General features: G+C 45.1%; 1 protein-coding gene across 5 annotated transcripts in view; it reads right to left on the bottom strand.

The window, feature by feature from the left end:
- The window catches only part of ARHGAP32 (Rho GTPase activating protein 32), a 204,222-nt gene that overhangs the window by 128,878 nt on the left and 49,557 nt on the right, over positions 1 to 25,787 (bottom strand). For 2 of the 5 annotated variants that reach the window (XM_071768838.1, XM_071768840.1), the window contains exon 1: positions 23,815 to 23,902. The exons of the other annotated variants lie outside the window; for them this stretch is intronic. The gene's annotated coding sequence lies outside the window, so the exon portion shown is untranslated. Of the gene's footprint in view, positions 1 to 23,814; positions 23,903 to 25,787 lie in introns of those variants that run through there. 5 annotated transcript variants of the gene reach the window in all.

Below are 25,787 nucleotides of genomic sequence, written 5' to 3'. Positions count from 1 at the left end.
CTGTCATGGATTCTTTTTCATGGGAGGAGAAAATACCTTGAGTGCCACCAGCACTTACACAAAACACTGACACAGACACTTTGCAAACATCAAAGGCCAAGCAAATTCAAGAAGCTGCTCTGTTCTAGAAAGCCTTCTTTGGGTCATTTCAAGGGAGGTGTAAATCACTGAAAAGTCACTACAAATTTCATACCAGCCACAAGAAGAGCAGTGCAATTTTATCTAAAATTCCACTTCTTCAACTGGTTAGCAGCTCTGAATGCCCTTCAAATGAAATCTGACACCACAATATTAATAAAAGTTCTGGCTGTATAGAGGCCATTAAGCAATCTCTCTTCAGATGAATGAATCCTTCTTCATTGTAAATTGAGAATCAAATGTACTGGAACAAATGTTTGCAGGACATTCCACAAAAGGCACAGCCTGCATGCACACCCATTCTTCAAAGTTCTCCATAGGTCAAGCTGATGAATTTCAGCTCAGAGCTTGGACATCTGTACATGAGAGAATTCTGTCAAGAGAACATCTGATGTTCTTTTCCCTCTCTTCAAATCTAATTTGCTGGGGACCAAAGTGACAGACCAGATCTGCTTTTCAGGAATTAAACCATTCCAGTGCTGCTCTCCTGAGCTGCCCTGCAGTCTGTGTTCTGTGTCCTACCTGCCCATGCTTTGGGCTCTGCCACAACCCACAAGGCAGAGAGCACCTGGAGCAGAGAACCACAGCTGCTTTAGAGGATGATAAATCAAGATGCAGCTTGATGTCCACAAAGCCTATTGCTACCTTGTGTTTATAATTCTGTAAATATTAAATACTGCTTCATTAGACACTCACTTTCCCTGGGGGTCTAAAGGAGCCTCCCACAGAAATATCAAATGATTCTACAGTTCTGTTTGTGAAAGACAGAGAGAATTATAAACAAGTTGGGGGGTGGAAATTGATCCTTGAGTTAAACAGGACAGAAACTTTAAAATACTGTGGGATTCCCAGCAGAATATTTGTTCTCCTTACTCAGGTTGTGTGGCACATCCCCTGTGCCCCTGGCAGGCCTCAGCAGTAGCAGTAACATCATTGTCATGGACTCTGATGGCCTCTGGATGCTGAGGACACACAGGCTGACAGCTGTCCTGGTGACAAATCACCTCCAGAGGTGCCTGGTGGTTTGAAAGCCATGTGCTCAAAGCATGAAGCAGTCTGAATGTCAGGCTTCTCCTGTCAGACAGTTAAGTGTCTGCCTGACAGATCCTCACTTGGAGCTGGGGCTTTCTGTTTTTTAAATTAAATGCCAAGTGTGATCTTTAGGTTGTGCTCCCCCCATGGAGACATCAAACATCTCAGCTTCCCTTGCTGCTTCTCCCTCAAATGACTTTTTTTCTGACCTCAATTTAGAAGGTGACAGCCAATGATAACTTTGATTTATTAAGTTTATTATTTATCCAGCACTGCTTTTGTGCCTGGAGATTTCCCAGCCAATGGAAAAGCACAGCTGTGCCCTACAGAACCAATGAGTCAGGTGGATTTAGAGCTCCACACAAAGGGATGTTTTCTGGGATATAAATTCTACCCCAAAAGCCTAATTTAAATAAAGCCTGTGCCAACACAGATCTGTGCTGCAAACCAAGGAGCTTTGAAAACTGTTAAGAACTGGTAGTTATGCTGCTCAGGTAGTTTGCACAAAAGGCCAAATTAACAAAGTGTTTACCAGGGCACTAAAAAGGAACTTCAGACGAAGCTTTGCACTGCTTGCAAATGGCACATGCAGGGAACTGTGCATCTCCTTGGCTCATCTTCCTTACTCCTAGCAACCACGGTTGTCTTCAGTGAGCACTCTGCAGCTTGGGAAGGCTCCCAGCTCCTGCTGGAGGATCAGGAGAGCAGCAGGACAGGACTGCACCCCAGTGCTGCAAGGCCAAGAGGCAGAACCACTGCTGCTGGGCACCACAGGGATGAGCAGCATCTTCTGAGGACAAATGAGATCTGGGGTTACTCCAGGTGTAGCCACAGTGCAGAAACCTCAAATGAATCCTTGGAGGCTGCTGCAGCACTGCCTGTCCTGATGTAACCAAGGAGAGAGCTGCAAGGATCCAGTCCCAGGACTCAATCACAGCATGGAAAGGTTGAGGGATTCTTAGAAAACTCTGCTTTAGAGGCTTTAAAAAGAACTTGATCAAGACAAGGAGTTACAATACTACAAAGAAAAAACACGGAAAAACCCACAGCAGAATAAGAACTTTTACATCACAGGGTTTGCCCCTTATCACCTCAAGGAAAAGTAGAAAAAAGAGGGAACAAGATCTGAGATTTGGCCCGAAGCTTACAAACACTTCAGCAAGAAGCTGGAATCAAGAAAGAAACCCTGATACATCTTCATTTCTGACCTTAAACTCATACCACACACACAGAGAAGAAAATTTCATGGGAGGGATGGAAAAAACCAAAATATACAGACTCTTCTCCAACCCAATTTTCCCAGTAAACTCTGTGCCCAGAAAATTAAAACTAATACAGTGGAAAGGAAGGGTTTAACTTAGTTTTCAGAATTCAAAATACCTCCCTTGCTTAGTAATTTGCAAGAATATTTAAATCAAATCTTCTGAGCTGCCAAAGAAAAGTTGCATGAACAAGATCACCTGGAATTTAAAACCTGTGGGCAAATCTGGGTAGGACAATTTTAGCAAAAATAGATAGGTTTAACAGCTTCTTGTCTCACCTGGTTGTGGTTTATGTCTCAGTTCAGTAAAATCCATCTCAAAGAACCTAAGAAAGTAGAGATATGTACTTGATGCTCTGGATTGGAACATGCACCTAGGAGCTTCTTGAGCTGGGCATTAATAATTTGCAGTCAGGTTTTGCATCACTGGAATATCTTTAAACTCTATGAAAAGAACAAGTTCTTGGAATATTCAGCCTTAACCAGCTCTGAGCCATGTTCTTAGTTACTCAAAAGCCTTATAAAAGAATCCTCAGGTTTTTGCATGTATGTAGTACTGAACAAACCTGCTCTTTTGTTTGGCAACACATTAAAAGATATTGTGTTAGGAGGTGCTTGGGGTTTTCTTTCAGAACACCACCAATGACAGTCAAAAAAAATTTCGTAGGACTAGGATTCTCTTATCACTTTTGCACAGTATGTGAAAAGGAATTAGGACATCACTGAACAATCAGAATCACTGAGCCCTGCCTTGGGTTTTTGTTTTTTAATTCAGGAACAAATAGAAAAGTATTAAAGCAAATTGCCTCTGGGGAAGAAATGAGGAATAACCTCTCATTTACATCACAGGGCTCAGGCTGCTGCCACTCACATTCTTCATCCCAAGGAAAGCAAGACAAATGCCATCTCACCAAGCTCTTAGGCAAAACCTGTTCCCTCCACATCCTTTGCCACCCCCTTGGTTTGTCTCATCTGTAAAGATTACACCTTCTTCTGGGCCTTCATCTTCAGCCCTTCATCTCTCCTCCACTCCCTAGCAAAAGCAGTTTGCTTTACTACAGAAGTAGTAATAAACCCCATCTGGTTACAGCTAATCCAAATGCAGCAAAGATCAAAGTATGCCCCAAAATGGCAAAGCATGACCTCAACCTAGATCCAAGGACATTCAGCTGGGCTGATTTTTGTCTGTTTGTAGTTCAGTGCCAATGCAAAGCTGGTAATGGTAAATTTCATCTTTCCTCAGAAGCATCTACTGGCAAAATGGTGCTTTCAGCACATGGAATGATCAAGTGCAATCAGCTCATCAGTAACAATTAGCCCTGCATGCTGGAAGTGACAACTGTTCCTAACGTGAAACAACATTTACAGCTTGGCCAGCCAGCCAGCTGCCAAGCAGGGAAAGCCTTTCCCTAATAAAACATTTACCCAGCCAGGCACCTCCCCAGGGCTAGGGATGCACACCCACCAGGGTCCTGCTGCACTCTGTGCAAGAGGCCAGGGCCAAAAAAACCCCCAAAGCAGACCTGCTGGTCAACAGCCACACACTGAACCCTTTGTTATTAGGTTTACAAATAATACAAGATAAGCAGAAGCAAAGAACTGGAGGAGCTGCAACTATTCTGACTGCAATAAGTGCTGGTCCTTGTCCCCAGCTGGGCTGCTGTCACCCCAGATCAGTGGGATCACCAGCTCAGTCCTTTCCATGTCAGGGAATCACTCCTAATACACTCCACTGTTATTATTCCTACTGGATTGCTCCTGACCAGCACCATGGAATTAGCTGGAGGCCTCCAACTACCCAAAGCCATCCGGGGCAGATTTCCCCAGGCTGACTCAGGCATGATGTCAAAGCCCCAGGGGGATGATCTCTGTGCAGCAGAGGTGTGGATCCCAAAGGAGAGGTCATTCCAAGGGAACACCAGCCTGGAGAAGCACTGAGCAGGACAAATCTGCCTGGGGAAACCCCCTGCTGCTGAGCTGAGGCCATGGAAGTGGCAGCAGTGCAGTGGGATGGACAACTGGAAGCCAGACCCAAGAACTGGACACAGACCACACAAGAAAGGTGCCACAGAGGTCAGAATGTCCTGCAGGGACTCAGAGTACATTTCCATCCTTGCTTTGTGCAGAACCAGTGTCAGCACTGCAAACAGACCCACTGCTGATGCAGCCTTTAACCACAAAAAAACCCCAAAACATTCACTTCGCCCTTTTGCAAGAATTCACAATTGTTAAATACATTTTTCAGTGAACAAACAAAATGCAAAACCAACAGAGAGGAAAAAGATCAGTGATGTGCCTTGCCTTGAGTCCTCAAGGATACAGCTGCAGCCACTGCTGTCCAATCAGTTCTACCTTCACCACCCACACAAGCATTTTTGGTACAAAAGCAGTTGAGCTGGCACATGGCTGCTCTGAATGGCAACCCTGCTGCCAGGCTTCCTGCTGCCACAGAGAGGAATAGAGAAAGAACAATTAGCCAAAGCTTCAGGCTAATTTATTTTGCTTTTTGGAGAAGAGACTGAGAGATGGTACATCAGAAAACAAAAGCATTAACTCTAAAGGCTACTCAGTGCTGAAATATCATGTGTAGCCTATATTCTAAGGACTTCTCAGAATAAGCACTATGTCCAGTGCCCAGTGACCCCAGTCATGCTAATCCTGTCCTTGGATATGCCAGGAGACTGTAAAATGTCACAGCAAGGACTGGCTACATCAAGCAGACAAGAGTTGAATGAAGAGAATCCTCCATCCACTCTCCATCACCCCTCAGTAACTCATAGCTCACCTTGGCCAGGATTTCAGAGGAAGACTGAGCCTGAAGCAGGGATAATTGGAATTTCACAGCTCCTGTCCCTATAGCCCCTTCACAGGGGCACAGCTTTCACCCTAAGGCATGGAAATACCAAACACCTTATGAGGGCCTGGGGCAAAAAACTCAGGACAGAGGGAGAACACCCCTCTCTGTGCAGAGGGGAGGATCAAGCACTCTCTCATCCATCCCTTCCCACACCAGGTTCTGTCCTGATGTGGAGAGCAAGAGCCCAGCCCAGCTTCCCAGCAGTGAGGGCACTCAGAATTCACTGGCACAGGCTCAGGAGGGTTTGAAGGCTGCTGCTGTTTCTGTGGCTCTGAGCACTGCAGGTTTATGCAATACCTCTCCTCCTCTCCTTTCCCCATTACCTTAGGAACTTCTTTCAAAAGAGAGAGGGAAAGAAAGCAAGAAGTTATGGCCAGAAAGGCTCCCTAGGGCCCCAGAACCCGGCAGCATTGGGCTGCAGAGATCAGAATGACCCCAGTGCTCACACAGCATGGCTTCAGGACACCACCTGGATCCTGGGATGAGCCTAAGAAGCCACCCAAGGGCTCTGCTGTTCCCAGAAGAGGCAGTTCCACATCTCTCCCCAGCCATCTGCCTGTCTGTTCCTACAGACATGGTCCTGGAGAAAAGAGAAATGTATTTTAAAGAGAACTGGTTTTCCATTGGGTCAGCTGCAAAGCACAGGGCTACAAGGATCCCTAAGGAGGGTGGCTGGGGTGGGAAGGTCTTCAGGCACTCATCAGAGACCTTCTTTTGACTTTGGGCACCTCCTTGCCCATGAGGCCTCAGGTGAGATCCCATCCTGATGTGTCCGTGTGCCTCTTCCCACTGAGTGAGGAGAATCCTGACTTTTATCTTCACTTTGCAAATTCAGGAGCTGAGGAGCTGAGGACCTGAGGCCGCTCTGGGCAACATCACCCAAATCCTTTGGGAATGGCAGAGCTCAGGAAAAAAGCACAGTTTTGTTCTCTCTTTGTATTTCTAACTACTTGAGCATCTGCAACACAAGGAGGAAAAAAAGGTCAAGTTTCTGTTTATTTTTCTTTAATTTGAGAAGCAAACTACCATGAACAAAATATAAGCATTACAGAAGCAACCTGTGACTGAGAACAGGGACACGATAAAAATGAAAAAAATGTCAGCCAGGAAACTTCACCCCTTTAAAACAAAATGTATTAATTGCACTGCTTCACAGGTTTGTATTTTTAGGTGACCTCTTTAAATTTCCATCAGGCAAGCCAAGAAAGTCCCTGAAACACCAACCCAGTTTTAAAGGCAGAAGGAAGGGGGGAGAAAGAAAGAGGGAAAAAACCAAGCTACATATTCTGAGGTAAGTCAGGATATTCCAAGAGCAACAAAAATAGGAGCCCTCTCATGTATTCTAGAGGATGAGAAGTATGAAAGGTGTTTCACTGCTGAAGCAGATGCCAGCAATGGAATGTAGGAAAAGCAAAGCAGGTTCTCTGTCCCCTCACTTCTAAGACAAGACGTTGCCTCTGTGCAAGGAAAATTCAGGATTTTCCAATGTAAACATATCACAGGAATAAGAGCTTCCTGGGCACAGGACAAATTCATACCTGATGACAGAGAGACACCATGGGAGCAGCTGAAAGGGGTTCTGCTGTGCAGAAGTGCTTAAATTAGTGCAGTTCTATCAAATGCAGGAGGGAAGCAGACAGGTAGGTGAGAAACTGCTTCCAGGCTCCAGGCAGCAAGCATCACAAATGGCTGTGGAGTTGTGCAATGACTCAGCAGGAAAAAAAAAAAATAGAAAAGTTAAAATCCAGCAGGAGATAGGCAAGCCTTTTCCCCATAAGAAATGACAGCTACCATAAAAAATAAGTGAAATAAAGAAGAGAAATGAGAAGAGCTCCCAGCCTGGAATTCTGCCTAGTCCCATAAGCTCTGCCTACAAAGTTGTTTCTCCTAATCAGCCATTCTTTATTACCCTTTAAAGCTCACCTGAGCAAGCAGAGGAGCAGGAAACTCAGCTGGCTTTAACCCCTGCTTCACCACCACCTCTGCCCAGGTAAGCTGATCCTGTGCTCTCCTTGGTCAGCAACATGATAGGGAGCTAAAGCCAGCACAAGAGGCAGATAAGCACACAAAAGGAAAGAGCCTGAGGAGCTCAGCACCAGCTCAGAAAGGAGCAGGAGTGTGGCAAAGCAGAAGAGTCACCCCCTGTCACCCCTTGTCCCCTGGCCTGCCAGCCAAGGACCATGGGCAGGACAGGAAGGTGATGGGTTTTTTGCACCTCTAGGGTTTTCCTGGGAAACTCCCAGGAAAGTCAGGCTCCTGTTCTACTTGCAGAACTTTATAGGATGGCTCTCCCGTGTCTGCTAAGGCTCAACAGCTCTCCCTGAAACACTGACATGAAACCTGTTAAACACAGATAACAGTCCAGCCAGATGGAGGAGGCAAGTCAAGGTGCTCAGTTTGAATACATCTGCAAACCTCTATGCTAACAGCTTTTCAAGAGCATTTAATCCTCCACCCTCCTAAATTACCACTGAAGCATCACTGGCCCTTCCCTTTGGAAGCAGGAGGAGCACCAAGGTGATCAGGTAGCTGCCTGGCTTGAACCACTTGGTCAAGTTCAGGGAAATTTAAGCAGATGTTTACGTGCTTTGCAAGGCTGGGGTAGAAAAAAAAATATCAGGTAACCATCATTTCTTTCCATCATTCTTCACTTGCAAAGAAACCATTGACAACTGCCTTTAACACCACCCCTGGCATGGTTCCACCTCTATAAATTCTACAGTCTCTCTGCCCCCATTCTGCTGATGCATCAGAGTAATAAAAGGTGAGAGGATGCCAACACTGTGCAACAGAAGATATCTAAATAACTGTTGTCTAAAGCAGGGAACTGTAAAGTCAGAGGGGAAGGGAGAAAAGGCAAAAAAAACTGAGTAGGGCAGCTGAACAGATGACAGTACTTAAAATGAAGGTTCCAAATGCTTCCCTTGGCCACCAAACCACCTCTCAGTCTAACCCCAGCCACTGGCCTTACCCACTAGTGAGAAAATCAAAGCCTGCAAGGCAAGGCAAGCTGGGCTTTACAGCTAGAACCTGAAAATACAGGTGTATGGAGAGCTGGAGGGGCTGGAAACAAGGGATCCAGATGGAGCCCGGGCTGTTGTGTCCTAATCAGTCCCAGTTCAAAACAGGAAATCACAGTGAGGAGAATCACAACATCTGCAACCCTGTCAGTCCTGACACCTGTGTCAACAGCCACCCCACCCTGGCACCCCAGGCACAGTTTTACACTTCAAGGGCTTGATCAACAAGGGCAATCCTGCCAAAAATTAGATAACCCCTAAATCCACTTTTCCACTGGGTTTCAAAAGACCAACCAGATTAAAATATAATTTTGCCCTGAAGTAATTTTTATACTTGAGCCTCACAGCTCTTCACGATTAAGTCCAAATGTTCCTTTCAAACAGCTATTTTTGTTACCATTGCTTTCAAAAGGGTGTAAATAATGCACAAGGAGAGTCAGCACTGAGGCAGTCAAGCCTGGAATAAAAACCCAGAGCCCCAGCTGCCTCCTTGCCTTGCAAACAGCCTCCTCTCCATACACCATGACCATGGACAAAGCCTTTTTCAACTTTTAACCATCTGTTTGCACACAAACAAAAACACCAACACAAACATTCCCCCCACACAGGGATGTACAGAGGGCAAAGAAGTTCCTGAGCAGAGACAACTGGGGGATTTCTCTCTTGCAGGTAACATTACAATGTGTTCACTGGGGTTTTTTTCAGTATGACTAAGGTAACATTGCAGTCCAGTTCATATTGCACCACATCAGAAACTGGAACCTTTCCCTGTAACCTTTAACTGTCCTGACTCATGCTGTCAGTAATAAAATGCCCTCTTGGGAAAATAAATAAATAGACAAAGCTGGTTTGGTAAAGTACCTACCAGGGAAAGCACGTTGTCTGCTTATTTTTAAGACATTAAAAAGGGTTGCAGGTGCACTATGCTAACCTAAAAGGACAGGTGATGAAGGGATTTATAAATTTTTCACTCTGATGGAACAAAAAGAAAGTCTGGCTCAGCTTTTGAAAGCATTCATCTCAAGCACCCAAAGGGCAGTCTGGAAAATGGAAGCATTCCTATTAGGTTGGCACTTGTGCAGCAAGGCAGGATAATGAAGTGCCCAGGATGTTCAGGCTGCCCAAAGAAATGAGAGATTGCTGAAACCACTGCACATTCATTTCTGTGCCCAGGAAAATGGAAATCATAGAATCACAGAATCCTAGAATTGGCTGGGTTGGAAGGGACCTCAGAGCTCATCAAGTCCAACCCTTGCTCCACTCCCCCCGTGGTTCCCAGCCCATGGCACTGAGTGCCACATCCAGGCTCTTTTGAAATATCTCCAGGGATGGAGAATCCACCCCTTCCCTGGGCAGCCCATTCCAATGCCTGAGCACCCTCTCCAGAAAGAAATTCTTTCTAATGTCCAACCTAAACCTCCCCTGGCACAGCTTGAGACCTCTTGTGCCCTCTTGTCTTGCTGAGAGTTGCCTGGGAAAAGAGACCAAAAATGAAGAGGGTTTGTCACGATAATCAAGATGATTTTAGAACTGACACCTGCAAAAGGTGAACAACTAAGAACTGAGCAAAAAGAGAAGGCTGGGAGAGAATAGGTTAAAAAACAAGAGGTAAGAATATAGTGAACAAAGGAATAAAGACTCCTGTTGAGGCCTGGGCTTACAGAAGCAGCCAAGCAGCTCTCACAGTGTCCCTAGAAGCTTGTCACCTGCCTCTTCTGCCTCATGTCACCTCTTCACTAGCATAACACTCAGAGAAGAAAATCCAACCTGTCATCAGGCCAGGGAAATGCCAGCCCACCAAAAAGGAGACTGCAACCATCACTGAATCTCCTTCTCCTAGAGAAAAAACACACCTGGAGGGAGAGGGGGAAAGATGAAGAGGATGAAATAGACACAAATGGAGAAAAAGGAGCACTGAACTACCAGCTTGACAGAAAAGCTGATGGCACTCTGGAGCATTTTCAGGTCTCTTCTGTGTCCCATTTGCATGGGAACTTTGGCAATGAATGGTCTGACCTGAACCACAAGTGACCTGGAATTAGGCCACGTCATGCAGGACATGGATGTGGATTTCCAACACCACTCAGGGCTTTGGAACTCTGTCTGATCCAGAAGCTCCAAGCCTCTCCTGCCCAAGCCAGGCTGCCCTCCCTGCTCTCTGCCCCGGAACAAGGCTGGTGGCATCTCACAGGGTTAGGACTCAGTTCTCTGCATCTCCCTCTCCACTCCAGTTTCACCCCCATGCTCCCAGGCAGATAGATGTCAGAGGGTGACACTATTCCATGTGACAGCCCAAGCTGCCTCTGCAGGTTTTTCCTTTGCAGAGACAAAAGAGCTCATTGAAATGAGCTCATTTTTTGCAGACTTTGTTTGGAAATCACTATTTTTCTAAAATGTACTTTCCCTGTTTGGGAAACCATTCACAATAGATCCCCAAGTTGTTCTTTCTGTCAAGCAGAACAAAAAGGAAGAATCAGCTGCTCTGTTCCTATCTCTGAAATACAGCAAAGTAATCACATAATTAGCCAAAGATTTTTACATTTAATGTAGGTCTCAGTAACATGTTTTGCAAGAGCACATTTGGTTCTGTGAGTTTCCTAAGATCCTCACACTTAGCTATAAAAATCTTTCAAACAAAATCTAAATGAACTCCAAACCAGCCAAATGGGCCTTTTCACACAGTAAATCAAGAGGCAATACCATCCAGACCTGATACCCCAATCACATTTTGGAAAACCTACAGGAAGGAGCACAGCTAGTAAAAAATTACAACCTTTTCAGCTCTTGAATGGAGATGGATAGCAGCCTGTATTTCCATCATGTAATTAAGGCTTTCAACACATTCATTTTGTTGTAAATGCAGCAGTAACTAAATATATCCTCAAAAAATGACATCATTTTGTTTTCCCAGCAGGAGCAAACAGACCTAATGCACTGTTAGAATTAAATAAAGATTTCCTAGCACACAAAAAGTGTTCTCTCTTGCAACTTTCTGCTAGGCCACACTGACACCATGACAACATCTCCCCTTTTCTGGCTGCTGCAACCAGCCAGCACCAATCCTTCCCACACAGAGCCATGCAGGCAGGAATGATGACAAAAAAGGTTGAACCAACCCCTTTCTCAGATTTGATGTCTTATCTCCCACCAGAATGCTTCTTTCACACACTTGCTCTTGCCCAGACAGCTGGTCAGGTTCATTTCATTTCTTTTTAGCACATTCAGGATGCATGTGTAGTAATAAAGGGTAGTAAAAAGTAGAATTTTGATTAAGTTTTGAGGTTCATGGTATTCAAATGGTATTCCTCCTTGATGTGCCATTTTTTCCTTCCTGTTCTGTTCATACACAGCACCAGAAAACACTGATGGGTATTGTTCCTCTGATTTAACAAACTTCAAGGGAGCTGGGAAAGGGGAATGGTTGGGCCAGGAGTGGGAAAGGGTGCTTGAGAGACAAGGTGTGGTAGCAGCAGGCACATGAATAACATTTATGGACTCAGCAAAACCTAATCAGAGGTTACATCTGTAAATATCCTCATGCACTGTATATTAAACTCATGGGCTATTGGCTTCCTTTGACTTCCTAAAAAATACTTTTCCAAATAGGGTTTTATCAGATGTATGAAATACACACACAAAGGTACAGTCATTATCCAGAGTGGGCAAATAATAAATAATAAAAAGCACTTGCAGTTTCTATTTCAATATTTCCCCTCTTCAAACAGCACTGAAGATTACAAAATTCATTTCCCAAACCAGTATTTCTTGTTTGCTCCCTGTGCTGCACACCACTGCACTCCTTCCAGCATTCCCAGCACCTGATGGGTGATAACAAAACCCCTTCCAAGCCCCACACAAAGGTGGCTCTCAGTGCACTCTGCTGCCAGGAATCTCCAGGCTCTGGCTGGAGCTCCTCAGACTTGGTAGCCAAAGGGACTGGCAAGGCTGGGGCTGAGGTGGGCACAGCCCTTGCACCCCCCCCTGCCCATAGCTCCCCAGGACCCTGCACTCTGCTCTCCAGGAGCCAGGAGCCCAGTGAGCAGCAGGATTGCTGCAACCTCTCCCTTTTCATGAACATGTTCTCAGGAGCAGCGTGGCCAGCAGGTCCAGGGAAGGGATTCTGCCCCTGTGCTCAGCCCTGGGGAGGCCACAGCTTGAGTCCTGTGTCCAGTTCTGGGCCCCTCAGCTCAGGAAGGAGATTGAGGTGCTGGAGCAGGTCCAGAGAAGAGCAAGGAGGCTGGGAAGGGATCCAGCACAAGTCCTGTGAGGAAGGGCTGAGGGAGCTGGGGGTGTTGAGGCTGGAGAAGAGGAGGCTCAGGGGAGACCTCATCACTCTCTCCAACTCCCTGAAAGGAGGTTGGAGCCAGGGGGGGGTTGGGCTCTTTTCCCAGGCAACTCTCAGCAAGACAAGAGGGCACAAGAGGTCTCAAGTTGTGCCAGGGGAGGTTTAGGTTGGACATGAGAAAGAATTTCTTGATGGAGAGGGTGATCAGGCATTGGAATGGGCTGCCCAGGGAAGGGGTGGATTCTCCATCCCTGGAGATATTTCCAAAGAGCCTGGATGTGGCACTCAGTGCCATGGGCTGGGAACCACGGGGGGAGTGGAGCAAGGGTTGGACTTGATGAGCTCTGAGATTTCTTCCAACCCAGCCAATTCTAGGATTCTGTGATTCATTTAGGGACTAAAGAAATAGATTCTGCAGATTCTGGTGCATTAACCTGGGGCCCCCTGCCTGCCCAGAGTCAGAATTGTTCAGTACTCGCTTGTTTGCTGCAATTTTTGGACTCATCTTAGAAAAACGTGTGCTGGAACAGTGTGTGTCCTGTCCCTGCCCTGCTCCTGGGTCCCACTGGCTCCTGAAGCTCCCTGTGGTTTGAAAGAGGGAGGCCCAGACAGTACCATCTGGCAGTATGAAATGTTTCTTGTCTCTGTCAGGCCAAACAGATTTTTTTGCCAGCAGGTAACACCAGGAGAAGTTGCCAGGGATGTGCTGTCCTCCAAACTCCCCACAATGCCACATCAGACATTTTATCTGGAATTGCACAAGTACTTTGTTTCCAGTAAGCAGCAGTCTGAAGTTCTTCCCGATGAGTCTCTCCATTTCTGTCCATCCAGACTCTCTGCTATTACTTTTTCCTTAGCAGGCACCAAGAAAACTTCGTGTACGAACGGGAGAGAATAGGCCAAAAATGTGACCTTCTGTTCTTCCATGAGCCACTGGAGATTTGTCAAAAATTTTCCCTATCCAGAGGCCCATCCTGATTCAAAAAGAGGCCAGGTACTAATTAAAAAGGCTGAGTGGGCACCAGCTGGTGTTCAACAACAATTTCCCATCCCACATGGGGTTTTGTTTCCAGGGCCATATCCTATGTCCATACATTGTTAGCCCCAATCAGATAGGAAACCTCATTTGCAAAGTCTGCTGCACCCAAGAGATCAACACCTTGGCCTCCCCTGCTGCTCTGGAGCTCATCAGATGCTGGAGCTCATTACAAATTCTGCACACACACACACGTGAAAAAACAGGATCTTGCCTGCTTGCTGTTCAAGGAGCTGAGAAGAAATGTGGAAATATTTTTGTTTCCAGACCAATCTCTGGGACTTATACGACCTTCATAAGTGTCCTTGGGACTAGACACTACCTGGAATTATAAACACATCAGAACACAAGGTGCAAGACTCAATGTTAGAATTTGTCATTTCACTTCAAGCCTCTCACCGTTTCATATTTTCAAAGCTCCAGTGGTAAACAGTAAGAAATATTTGCAGCTTTCACTATAATCACAAAATCACAAACAACATGACCTATTTTGCATTTAAAAACTGGAAGGCATATTAAAAAAAAAAACAAACACGTAATCACAGTGCACCCTAAGAGGCATAACTTTTAAAATTGAATCTTGTGATTTTTCAGGAACTCCACTGCTGGAGGGGTCACTCAATGCAGATGAAAAGACACTCCACTCGAGTGGGATTTCTTTAAAATGAGCCTCATTCTCACTTATACACAGCCTCATTTAGGTTAGGACTCCCATAAGATAGCAGAGAATGCTGAACCCCACCATCTTTGGTAAAAACCAGCACAAAGCAGCACTCAGAGAAGGCATTATCATGTAATGGGAGAGAGGAATGGCTGGGAGAAGCTGTAAGAGAATCTAGAATAAAAAAAGATGGAGAAATCCTTTTGGGAGCCCAGGTAATTGTATTCTGCTCTCTCTAAACCTTCTCTACACAACAAGAGTCATGTTCCACCTCAACAAATTCCCAATGCAACTGCAAACTTAGGACAATGTCAGTCTCCTGCAATAGGACACCAAGCAATGCAACAAGAACCCACCAGAGAGACACCCACGTGTGCCCACTGGTGAGCTTATTTTTCATTGTCCACTGGTGAGCTTATTTTTCATTCTCTTAAGTGAGAGAACAGAAAAGGTACAACAGATGCAACTGTGCATCAGCTTTTCCCTGCATTGCTGGCTACACACATGATTCCACAGTAGTTTCTCCCAAAGGTAGATGCTCCTAACATGCTCCTGAGAAGCTACAAGACAGTTGGAAGTCAGCCCTTCTCTTTCACACAGCTTGATCTCGTGTTTGCTGGTAAAAACCAAGTTACAGCTGCCAGTAAAGCAGTTGTGAAGAAAGAAAAATAGAAAATATGTAGTTATTTACCAAGTTATATTACAAATACTTTCCCCTTTCTCACTTGATATCTGATAGGTGTCTGCTTGGGCTGTTTGCCAGCAGAACAAATGTACTACAGCCCCACTGGACACAGGTCCAAGGACTGAACACAGAAGGAAACAGCTGAAAAGAAATTTGTTTTCTGTTTTTAATTTCTGCCCCGGTAATTACAAGGTATGAAAAGAGTCAAAGAAAACCCAGAGAAACAATTTACCAAATCAGCTTTAACTTTGTTCCTCTTAGCACTGCCTTTCAGAAATTTAACATCACTTCTGTTGTGTTAGCACTCAAATACATCAAGTATTTTTAACACCTTTAGTACTGATCAAAAGAGCAGAAAGGACTGAAAAAGCCTGGAAGAAGGTTTGTGCCCCATGAATTAGCATCATCTGCTCCCACTCCTGTTCTCAAGGACACTGCCATTTCCATTTACTTTGCAGTAATGTCACTTGTGTCACTGAACCTATCCCCCCAGAATTCAGGGACAAAGTGCACAGCAAAATCACTACTTGGGTTCAAATTCTCCTGCAGGATTGGTTGTACTCTTGAGGTCTGAGCCAGGTGGGAGAGCTGGTGCTGGAGCCCAGGCTTGAATGGGAGCAGAGCCACTGGGAAGCTGTGGAACCACTAGCTGGCTACACAAATACATGCCTGGTTTGGGGGTTTTTTTGGTGGATTTGGGTTGGTTTTGTTTGTTTTTGTAGCCCTACAGAAACAGGGCTTTTTTTGTTCAGGCTGGAGAAGAGGAGGCTCAGGGGAGACCTCATCACTCTCTACAACTCCCTGAAGGGAGGTTGGAGCCAGGGGGGGGGTTGGGCAGATATCAGTGGGACAAGAGGGCATGGACTAAAGAATTTTTTCCTAATATCCAACCTAAACCTCCCCTGGCAGAGCTGAAGCTGAAGCTCTGCCAGGGGAGGTTTAGGTTGGATATTAGGAAAGAATTCTTTGCAGAGAGGGTGATCAGACATTGGAATGGGCTGCCCAGGGAAGGGGTGGATTCTCCATCCCTGGAGATATTTCAAAAGAGCCTGGATGTGGCACTCAGTGCCATGGGCTGGGAACCACGGGGGGAGTGGAGCAAGGGTTGGACTTGATGAGCTCTGAGGTCCCTTCCAACCCAGCCAGCTCTAGGATTCTATGAAACCCATCCGAATTTAAAGGAGCAAGTTTGAAAGACTTGAGATGTAACACAACTTCCCTCCAGCCTTGCAAGTCCAGTCTTCACTGATGTTCTTTTGTGTGAAACAACCTGAGCAGGATGAGTGCCTGAGAAGGTCCTTGGCAGGACCCAACCCTTGGTGCCAGGTTTAAGGAGCAGCATTCCAGCTGGCACAGCCACAGGGACTCTTCTTTCTAGAGGGAGCAGCCAAGAAGGCTCAGGCAGTTCCAGCCCTCCTCTTCCTCGTGGCTTTCCTGCCTGGTTTCTGTGTAAATGTGGTCAGGTACCTGTTAACTGACTGCACATTGACTCATGGGAAAATCATTTAGAGGCTCTGTAGTTGTCTTTGCTCAGACATTGCCTCAGAAAAAAAAAAAAAGGAGAAAAAGAAAATCATAATCAAGAAACTCTCGTGGCCAAGAAGTTTAGGTTTTCCCTTGCCATTTCATAGCATTTCTGACCTCTGGGTATTCATTCACCACTTCTCAAGGAGCCGAGGGTCCCTCCTCAAGTTCAGAAGCAGCACAGCAGAGCTCAGAATCCACTGCTTGGGGACTCAGTGGATCTGCAATCCTGTAAGTCCTACAAACTCTTCTTAGAGGGACACCTATGACAGCAGCCAAGCACCTTCCATTTGCCAACCACAAATGGAGAAAAAAAGCCCAGCAATGAATAAAAGGAGTTTCAGCTTCTGTATGTGAATTCTGAGATTTAAAAGTACCTAAAATTTGTATTTTAAATGAGCAAAGAGGTTGTACTGAGCTTGAAAAGCAATAAAAGGGATTGGAAAAGGTCAGCATAACCAGGCCAATACAGAACATCACATTGTATTTAGGGTCTGCCAGCATCTAGAATTATTTGTGAGCAGCTGTTCCTGAGAAGTTCCATGTGTGGTCAAGGCCTTGAAAAGGAGAATGTATTCAAAAGAGGAGATGCAGAGCTGGAGAAAAGGGGTTTGTGTGATTGGGGTGTCTGCAGTGTTTGGTAACAGATCTTGAAGTGTGGATAAGAGAGGCATTATTCCTACAAATAATCAATCCTACACACGAGCCAAAAAGCAACACCTCCCCCAAGCTACCTACTGCTCAGGAAGCAGAGAGGAGACACTGCAGTGAAATGGAGACACCACTGGGAAACTGGAGGAAACTAATGAAAAATCAGACATGCACCTCAAACAGAGGAGTCTGTGAGCTGTGAAGGTGCTTTGTGATCTGCCAAGAGACTGGTGGAGATTTCCATAAAATGAGTACTGCAGCTACTAACAGCTCAACAGTACTGAAGGCTTTGGGTGAAGAAAGCACAGGAACACAACACTGCTTCAAAACTGGGTTGTTCAATGGGGTTTTTTATAAGCCATGCATAGTTCTCCCTAACTTTGCTTTTGTTTGTGAGAAAAAGCTAATTTTGTATTCATTCAATCATTTTATAAGCAGAGGAAAATACAATCTGAGTGTCAATCTGCAGTCACAAATCAGACTGTGAGGCTACAGCACTTGAAAAAAAAATAATCCTAATTCCTGTTTAGTAGCCTGTAGGAAGGCAAAAAAAGAGAGGTAAGGGGGTAAGGACATCACTGTGTAGATACACCATACCCAACTGGGAATAAGAGGGAAAAAATTGGGATATCTAACACAGCTCTTTCCCCACAAGACCTCCACTTGTGGTGCTGCTGCCACAGCAGTTTTCCCAATAGCATAATTACCTCCCTATCAAACTTGCATCCCTCTTGAGAGAGTTGTGGGGGTTTTTTTTTGGGGGGGAGAAGAGTGTTAGTATGTTCTTTCACTAATAAACCCCCCCCAAGCCTGGCAGACTAAGAATCTCTTCTCTGTTTCTTAAAATCATGCTCCAGATCAAGGCTCCAGATTGGAGTTTAGCTGCTCCATCATCTCAGCAACCAAATCTCCATCTCAGATAAAGAACAACTCAGCAAAGCCCCCATAGGAGAGCACCAGAGCTCTGGCACTTTCACAGCTTTCCCTGGGGATTTGAGTATCAGCTCTGGAAGTGATCAGAGGTTTGGTAATCTCATTATGTTGCTCCTGTAAAAAGCTACCAGAGACTGTGGCAGTATGAAACAAATTAGTTTGTAGACAAAAAAATAAAAGAAAATCAACACAGTTTTGTTCAACCTTCTGGGCATGAATTCCATGGCTATCTGCAACCACAAACACTGGGATTTTAGGACAACCATCTTCTGAAATTGATACCTCGCATTCATCACTATGAATCTCTTCATCATTAATTGGGAACGGAGATTTTTGGTCTACAACAATTTAAGAATTCTCATTTGTGCCCAGAAGCAGCTCCCTGGGTTGTGGAAGAAACTGGGAAAGTCCCCTGTTAAAAGGGAAGCTGTCAGCATCTGCTGAAACTCTACAAAATTAAGAAATCAGACTTTCCTCCTCTTGTTTTATTCTGTGCAACCCATGCCTTGTTTCTGCTTAGGCAAGAACCCCATCCACTCTGCTTTTCCTCCACTGCACCATACGAGACCAATTGAACTTCAGGAAATTCTTCAAATCTGCTCCTGTCCTCTGGATGTTCCCCAGACCAACACTACCCAGGGCTGATTTCAAACAGCTTGTGCTTATGCAAAAGGTGATTTCAAGAGCTGGGATTACTGACACTGTTTTCAAAGGCAAATGTCTAAACTTGAAACACACGAACAAATGTGTGAGGCCACACGCTGAGGTCAAAACTCACTTTTATTTCAAGTGTAGGAAGGGGTTTGCTGAGTGAGGCTGTGCAGAGTTCCAGTTTGTTACATCACTAATGGAAAACAGGAAGATATTGGGTCAGGGGCCCTCTTCCCAGCACTCCAAATCATGAGATTTACTCAGAAAACATAAAAATATGTAATAAGCAGTTCAGTGCTCTTTATTTATCCTTTTACTCTTGATTTACTGGTATGTATTGACCTGGTTTTCAAAATTTCTTTTGCAGCACATCTTTATTCAAAAAACAAATAGATTTTTACATGGTCACGGTAGGCATTCCCTTAAAATAGGTATTTTATGTAAATAATCTCAAAAGCATGCCATCCATTGGTCCAACACTTAAAATAAAATTCAGCATAGTGGCTGGGAACAACCTGTGAAGAAATACAATCTATATCAAATGATATTTACCTAATACAGTAGGTAAAGCCATTCCATTAAAGTAAAAGAAAATGTACAGCCAAAACAGCAGCTTCCAGAGGGTTAGAAATTCTGTATTTCTGCTTCAGAAAAAGCACTGGTGTTGTATCTTGTTACGTTTCACTTTCAATAAGGACAAAACCTGCCAAAATAGACGAGTCAAGAAATGTGGCCAGAAACTAAAGCGTGGTTAAAACCCTCCTTAAGGGCTGAGGGCTCCTTGGCTACAGTCCAATCCTGACAAAGGTTTGGAGCACTAATTTTTAAACCCTGGGGAAAAAAAGCTTGAGAAATTCAATAGTGCCACAAACAGGGAAATTGATGTGCACCACAGGGTGAGAGAAGCCAACACAGTGCTGGGGTTCAGTGCTCTGCTACCTTGGGTTTACAAGAGGGAGCTGCAGCCAGAGACTCAGATCAAGGGGAGAAACACAGCAGAACTCTCCCCTTTGAGAGTGGTCAAACCCCCTCAGAGGACACACAGCACACACAGCATTACATTCATGTGCCAAGAGAAAGAAAGCCATTCCCAGCATCTGGGGATCAGCTCACTGTCCAACAAAGCCATCGTCTCATTTCAGCCAAAGCAACAGGATGCTTGTGATCACCCAGCTAAAATTGCCCCCAGCTTGAACTGTCTGAATTAAAAAACAAAGAGCTGTGTTCAGCTCTTGGCATGCTCGTGTGACAAGGGCTTGCTGGTCTTCAGTGTTACAAGTGTCAGGTTAAAAGTCCTTCCCACATCTGATGAAGCAGAGATCTCATGAAGCTGGAGTAACCGGAAATAGGGAACCCAACAAGCATTAGTGCACTGTCACCTTCTGGATGCTTCACAAGTTTAGTCAGCCATGGGACTTACTGAAAGGGGATGCAAGGCCAGGCAACCCTTTAGAAATGGAAGTGGAGGCCACGAGGATCATCTAAGGGAGATGATCCAACACACACACACTGATCCCAGCCCAGAAAGCTGAATCCAGGTCATGCTTGGCTCTGCTGCCAATTATCACCACCACTTCTTCTAATTTTGCCACCACAAAGCTCCTCAGAGTAGACACTGGGTGCTGTCAGCTTTGAAAGAAAAGGGTAGATCTTTTATTAAGTATTGTGCTTTTACTGCTCTTTTACACAAAGAAGGCAGAAAACCAGATTAGATTATGGGTTGTGTAAGAAAAGGCAACTGACAGGAAAATGGATGTTGTGTCACCTCCCAAGTGTCTCCAGAGGTGCTGGGAGAACAATATTCACATTCCCAGTTCCAGAAGGAATGATCACAGGATGTAAGAGAAGCCAGAATCGAAATGGGGTCTCAAAGCAAAGATAAAAGTTGCAATTCCTTCCCCTTTTCCTCCAGTCATCACTACAAAAGCAAGCACGAGTGGAAAAGGCACACAAGTGGGGAGGTTTGGCTCACTTTGCTCTCTGGATATACGCTTCAAACATTATTCAAGCTCTTGTCCAGAAACAATACACAAAGCTCCTTCAACAAATAAACAAATGGGAACAACAACCAGTGAAGCAGTAACCTGTGCTGACAGGCTCAGAGACAGAATGAAAGGAGGGAGATGCCAAGCCCAGCTCCCGGCCACTGGCTCCTGTTCCTGTTTCCACCACGGGATCAGTTCAGAGGAATACAAAGGTGTGTGTGCATTTGTTGCCTTTGCTTTTTCCATGCATACACCTTGAAATCCACCCTGACTCAGCAGCTGACAATCTGCCAGCTTTGGTTGGTATCCTCAGGATTGGAAAGCTCAGATCCCACCCCAATTCTTCTGGCCAGCACAGCCACTATTTCACAGTGACCTTATCTCTCACCCTGCCCCTACCCCTTTGTGTGGGTTTTTTTTCTCCTTTTCTCCAGCCTGATACAGGAATGGAAGGTGGAAAGAACTTTTCCTTTTTATGAAATAAGACCATTGGTGAAAAACTGGAGATTTACTCTGACTACTGTAAGGAGAAGAATATCAAAACATGACACCAGGGCCTGAAGTTTCCAAAAAGTGTCAAACAGAAAGAATAAACAAAGAATAAACAAGGCTCAAAGCAAAGAAAGAGTAAAGAAGTTTGGCAAAGGGGGATTAAATTCTATTATGGGGGTTTTTTGTATCCTTGATGGAAATATTGAACACATTATACATTCTGTTTGATATTCTGGTTGTTGCAAAAAGAACAGGAGAGGCTAAGGACGTGCTCACTTAATAAAATTGCCCACTTCATCTCCAAGAGAAACCGCAGGGATTTTTCCCCAGCAAGCATGGAGAGGGGAACTGGAGAGAGCTCCCTCCTCCCTGCTGGAGCTGGAGGGCACCCAGAGGTCAGGAGCAAAGCAGCCCCTGGGCAGCTCCAGCAGAGGTAATGTCATGAAATGCCAACCCAGACCTGGTTATGCATAACCTAAATCCCCCAGGACTGCTCTGGAAGAAGCTGCTATCTCTCCAGAGTCACTGTCCCTCCCAAGCTCAGAGTTGCTTTTTCTGTCCCTTTTTGCCTCCCACTAAAAAGCTATTGCTACAGGTAGGGTGAGAACCCTACAGCCCTTAGATGTACCACTCAGAAACTGATTTTTTTTTTTTCGTGAAGAAAATCAGCACAGTTCATTCTGTTTAGTTTTACAGCAGCAATCAGCAAGCTCCCTGTACTCCAAGTATCAGTCAGGAGCACCAGACTGCAAATATAAAGTTAAAAATACTTCACTAGTACTGTTAAATGCAAGGCTTGCTTCTAAGAAATAATAAAAATGTTCATCTCTCTGCTGAAAAACAGGGCACCGAGGGAAGACAACTAAGAGGTCTCCCCTTAGAGGAGGCAATCATAATAAACTAATATCAAGTTCTGCCTCTGGACAATCTGCAAGAGGTGAAAAGGGGACTGCCACAGCCAGAACTAACATGTATTTAATCTGCAGACTTCTCTGAAGCACCAGAGCTTTCTTGGAAGAAAGCTGTGTATCTTGTACCGAATCCTTGCTAAATTTTTGGCTGTCTTTAGCCCCAGCCCTGGTACTGCACACACTGACACTGCCAGCTCCTTACAAATGCCAGAGTCTGCATTCAGAGTGAGCTCCACACATTCAAGAGAATTCACAGCAAACAAAAATCCTACAGTTTTCCCATTTACAAATCCTCTGCAGCATGTGTGCATCTGTACCAGGGATGCCAGGGCATTGTGTATTGTGCTTTCTGTCCAAAGGACTCCAGGGAGTGCACGGGCTCCAGCATTAGCACACCACACACGTTTAAATTTTAAATACAATCTTCTTAGGAAGTAAGGGAAACCAGAATTACCTGACTGGCTTTCTCACAGTACCTGACTCACTGGGTAGTAAAACCAAGAGGATATTCTGTAGCAGCTTTCCTAAGGATAAATGCTCTAAGAAAGCAAGAAAATGCAGGCAAATTCAGCGAAATTTTGCAGTGCTGATAGGAGACACACTCCTTCAGCTTCTTGCAGAGGAGGCTGAAAAAATGGGTGGAGTCAGCATAAATTATCAAGAGTGTTGATAATGCATTATACAGTGAAATAAGAACCCATGCCTCCAGCTTCCAGCAGCTATGTTCATAAATAACTTCCACTTTGGTAGAAACAGCCTTGATCTGTAAAGCAGGTAGGTGGTAACAGCACGCCCAAGGCGGCACATTTTAAATTATACTGGTTCTCCAATTCCCTCTTTTTTTTTTTTTTTCTTTTTTTTTTTTCCCCACCAGTAAATATTTATGCACTCTCAGCACTGAAGCAGAAAATCCCAATTGAACTGCAACAGCACCAGGCTTATATCAGCAACAGTACAAATCCAAGCCTAGGGTGAAGGAGTTGATTTGCTATGAAGATAATCAGCACTGTCTCATCCCACAAGAATTTTAACTACACCGTGAGCTGACCCTCCAGAACTATTGCTCCTAAACCCACACCATATCAACAGCACTTAGTTATCCACCAGAAAGGAAAAAAATTTGCTCAGCACAGAAGCCTTGTGACTACTGCTGGTTTCACACAATCAAAGTACAGACTCAACACTCTGCTATGGACAGGGTATATTGCATTTTTTATTAAAACAATGCAAGCTTCAGTCACACTAATAACCACATTCTACATACTTCACCCAAAAATGCCTCAAGGACCTTGTCACATGAAGATGCCAAATTATACTTTGTCTGCTTGCCACATGCTGGTCTAACCTATACAGTGTAATCTGATCAAAGGAGGGAATTAGCCTTTCTCCATTCAAATACTCAGCCACTTAAAGGTAAGTCATATACATAGGCTTAAAAATGCAGTAAAAATTAAAATGAAGCTGCATTTGGTGAGTGAAAATTACAGCCTTGCCTTTTAAAATCACACTCTACGTTTTTATTACACTGCTGACTACGAGCAATTGTGAAACAATTCCATTCCTCAGGGAAACGGTGCTGTTCTAATGAGCCATTTCTGAGAAAACAGGGTTAAAAAAAAAAAAAAAAAAAAAAAAGGAAGAAAGCATCTCTGAGGAGCATTTCTCTGTAGGTGATTTATTGGTAGTACTGACCTTTCCGATTCATCAAGATCACTCCCAGTTCCTATCGCTCCTGCAGTGAGAGCTGCTGCGGAGGCACTGGGGAAGGCAGCAGCAGCTCCAGTCCCTCCCTCCATGTTGCACACACACACACACACACACAATCACATACACTCACCCACTCACAATCATGATCACTCACACACACACTCTCACGCACACACAATCACACTATCACACACACACACAACCACACTATCACACACACACACAACCACACTATCACACACACACAACCACTCACAATCACACACACACAACCACTCAAGCACACACTCACAACCACACAAGCACACACTCACAACCACACAAGCACACACTCACAACCACACAAGCACACACTCACACACAAGCACACACTCACACACAAGCACACACTCTCACACAAGCACACACTCTCACACAAGCACACACACACACAAGCACACACACACACAAGCACACTCACACACAAGCACACTCACACACAAGCACACACACACACAAGCACACACTCACACACACTCACCCCCAGATGCTGTGAGGAGCAGCTGGATGGAGCCAGCCGGAGGGGATGGGGTAGCAGAAGGTCCCATCCCGCCCTTCCCTGCCCAGCACTCAGCCGGAGGTGCCAGGGCCGCTCTCCATGGCGCTGGCTCCAGAGGCGGCTGTCCCGGGATCTCAGCGCCCCAGAGGAACAGATACATGGAACTGAAAGGCACAGAAGAGCTCGCAGTGCCGGGCTCCCGTTCCGCCTGCCCTCCCTACCACCGATTCACGCTCTCTTGAGGCTGTTAGAGCCGCTTCAGCTGTAACCCTTCCCGAGCCGGAGGAAGCGGAGGAAGGAAAAGGAATTTCTTTGTCCTGGGCACCTCCTACCCTGTCCCTCGGATCCCCGCAGGGATGTCCTTACCTGCTCTGGGTGGTTTTACCCTAAATAAAATCTCAGCAACTCCGAGGCGAGCGTCCACTAAGAGTCCTAAGAGCAGGAGCCTGTTCCCAGTTCTGCCACCGGTATAACCTTGGATACATCCCAGTTGTGTAGTAGCTGTTCAGCTTCCTCCTTTTAGAGAACTGGGTAATATTTAGAAGGTTCCCAGAGGAGACTTGTAAGGCTTAATCTACTTCTGTGTTTATGCAGCCAGTTTATAAAGGAGTGGTGCAAAACTGCTATTACATTTCCTAGTTTATACACTAAACCATAAATAGGAAATAAATACTATTACCCAGCTTTCAAATCCCATTACAAGGCTGAGCCTTCCTCAGACCACCACTGCAGCAGCCCAGCTGATGAGATCTCTGTAGGAGGCAGAGGAAAGCTGATGGATGAGTGGCATTCAGTCCTGGCTTTGGCATTAGCTTGCTCTGTGACCTTGCTGAAGTAGTTTTAATCTTTCTGGATTGGCACAAACTGCAGAGCTTTTCTCACCTCTGTAAAATGGCCAAAGTTTTTTTTGCGTTATTCCTACTGCTTTCAGCTGAAGCTCCAACACACAGACTGGAGTCTGTAACTACCAGTCCTAGGAACCAGCCAGACACAGCCCATGGAAAACCAACACAGAATCTAAAAGTACTTCATTTTGCACATAGTTCCTTTCAATTCTAAAGGACTGCTGGGAACACTGTTGGTTATCAGCTGGAAGTGCAGTTTTTGGGTGTATGAGATACTGTGTGCTGTAGCAGATACCAAGTTTAGAAAGACAAGATTCACTAAAACCACTTTTTTGTTTAAAATTCAAACGGCCAGGCTACAAAATCCCCAATTTTACAAAATGGTCAGTACAAGTCCATTGGTTTATTTTGGTTGTTTGTTTTAGATGGTTGGGTCAATGTTGTTTGCTAAATGCTGTACAACTGAGTGCCAATAACCTTGTTAATTAGACCTAATGCACAAGGACACAGTCGTGCCAACCATCAGTTCAGCACTTCCAGGAGAGAGGGAAGATGCAAGCTTGGCAAAATGTGAG

The sequence above is a fragment of the Heliangelus exortis genome, chromosome 26, assembly GCF_036169615.1.
Source record: "Heliangelus exortis chromosome 26, bHelExo1.hap1, whole genome shotgun sequence".
Lineage (NCBI taxonomy): Eukaryota > Metazoa > Chordata > Aves > Apodiformes > Trochilidae > Heliangelus > Heliangelus exortis.
Note: the sequence above shows the minus strand (reverse complement) of the source record. Positions and strands in the feature narration are given on the sequence as shown.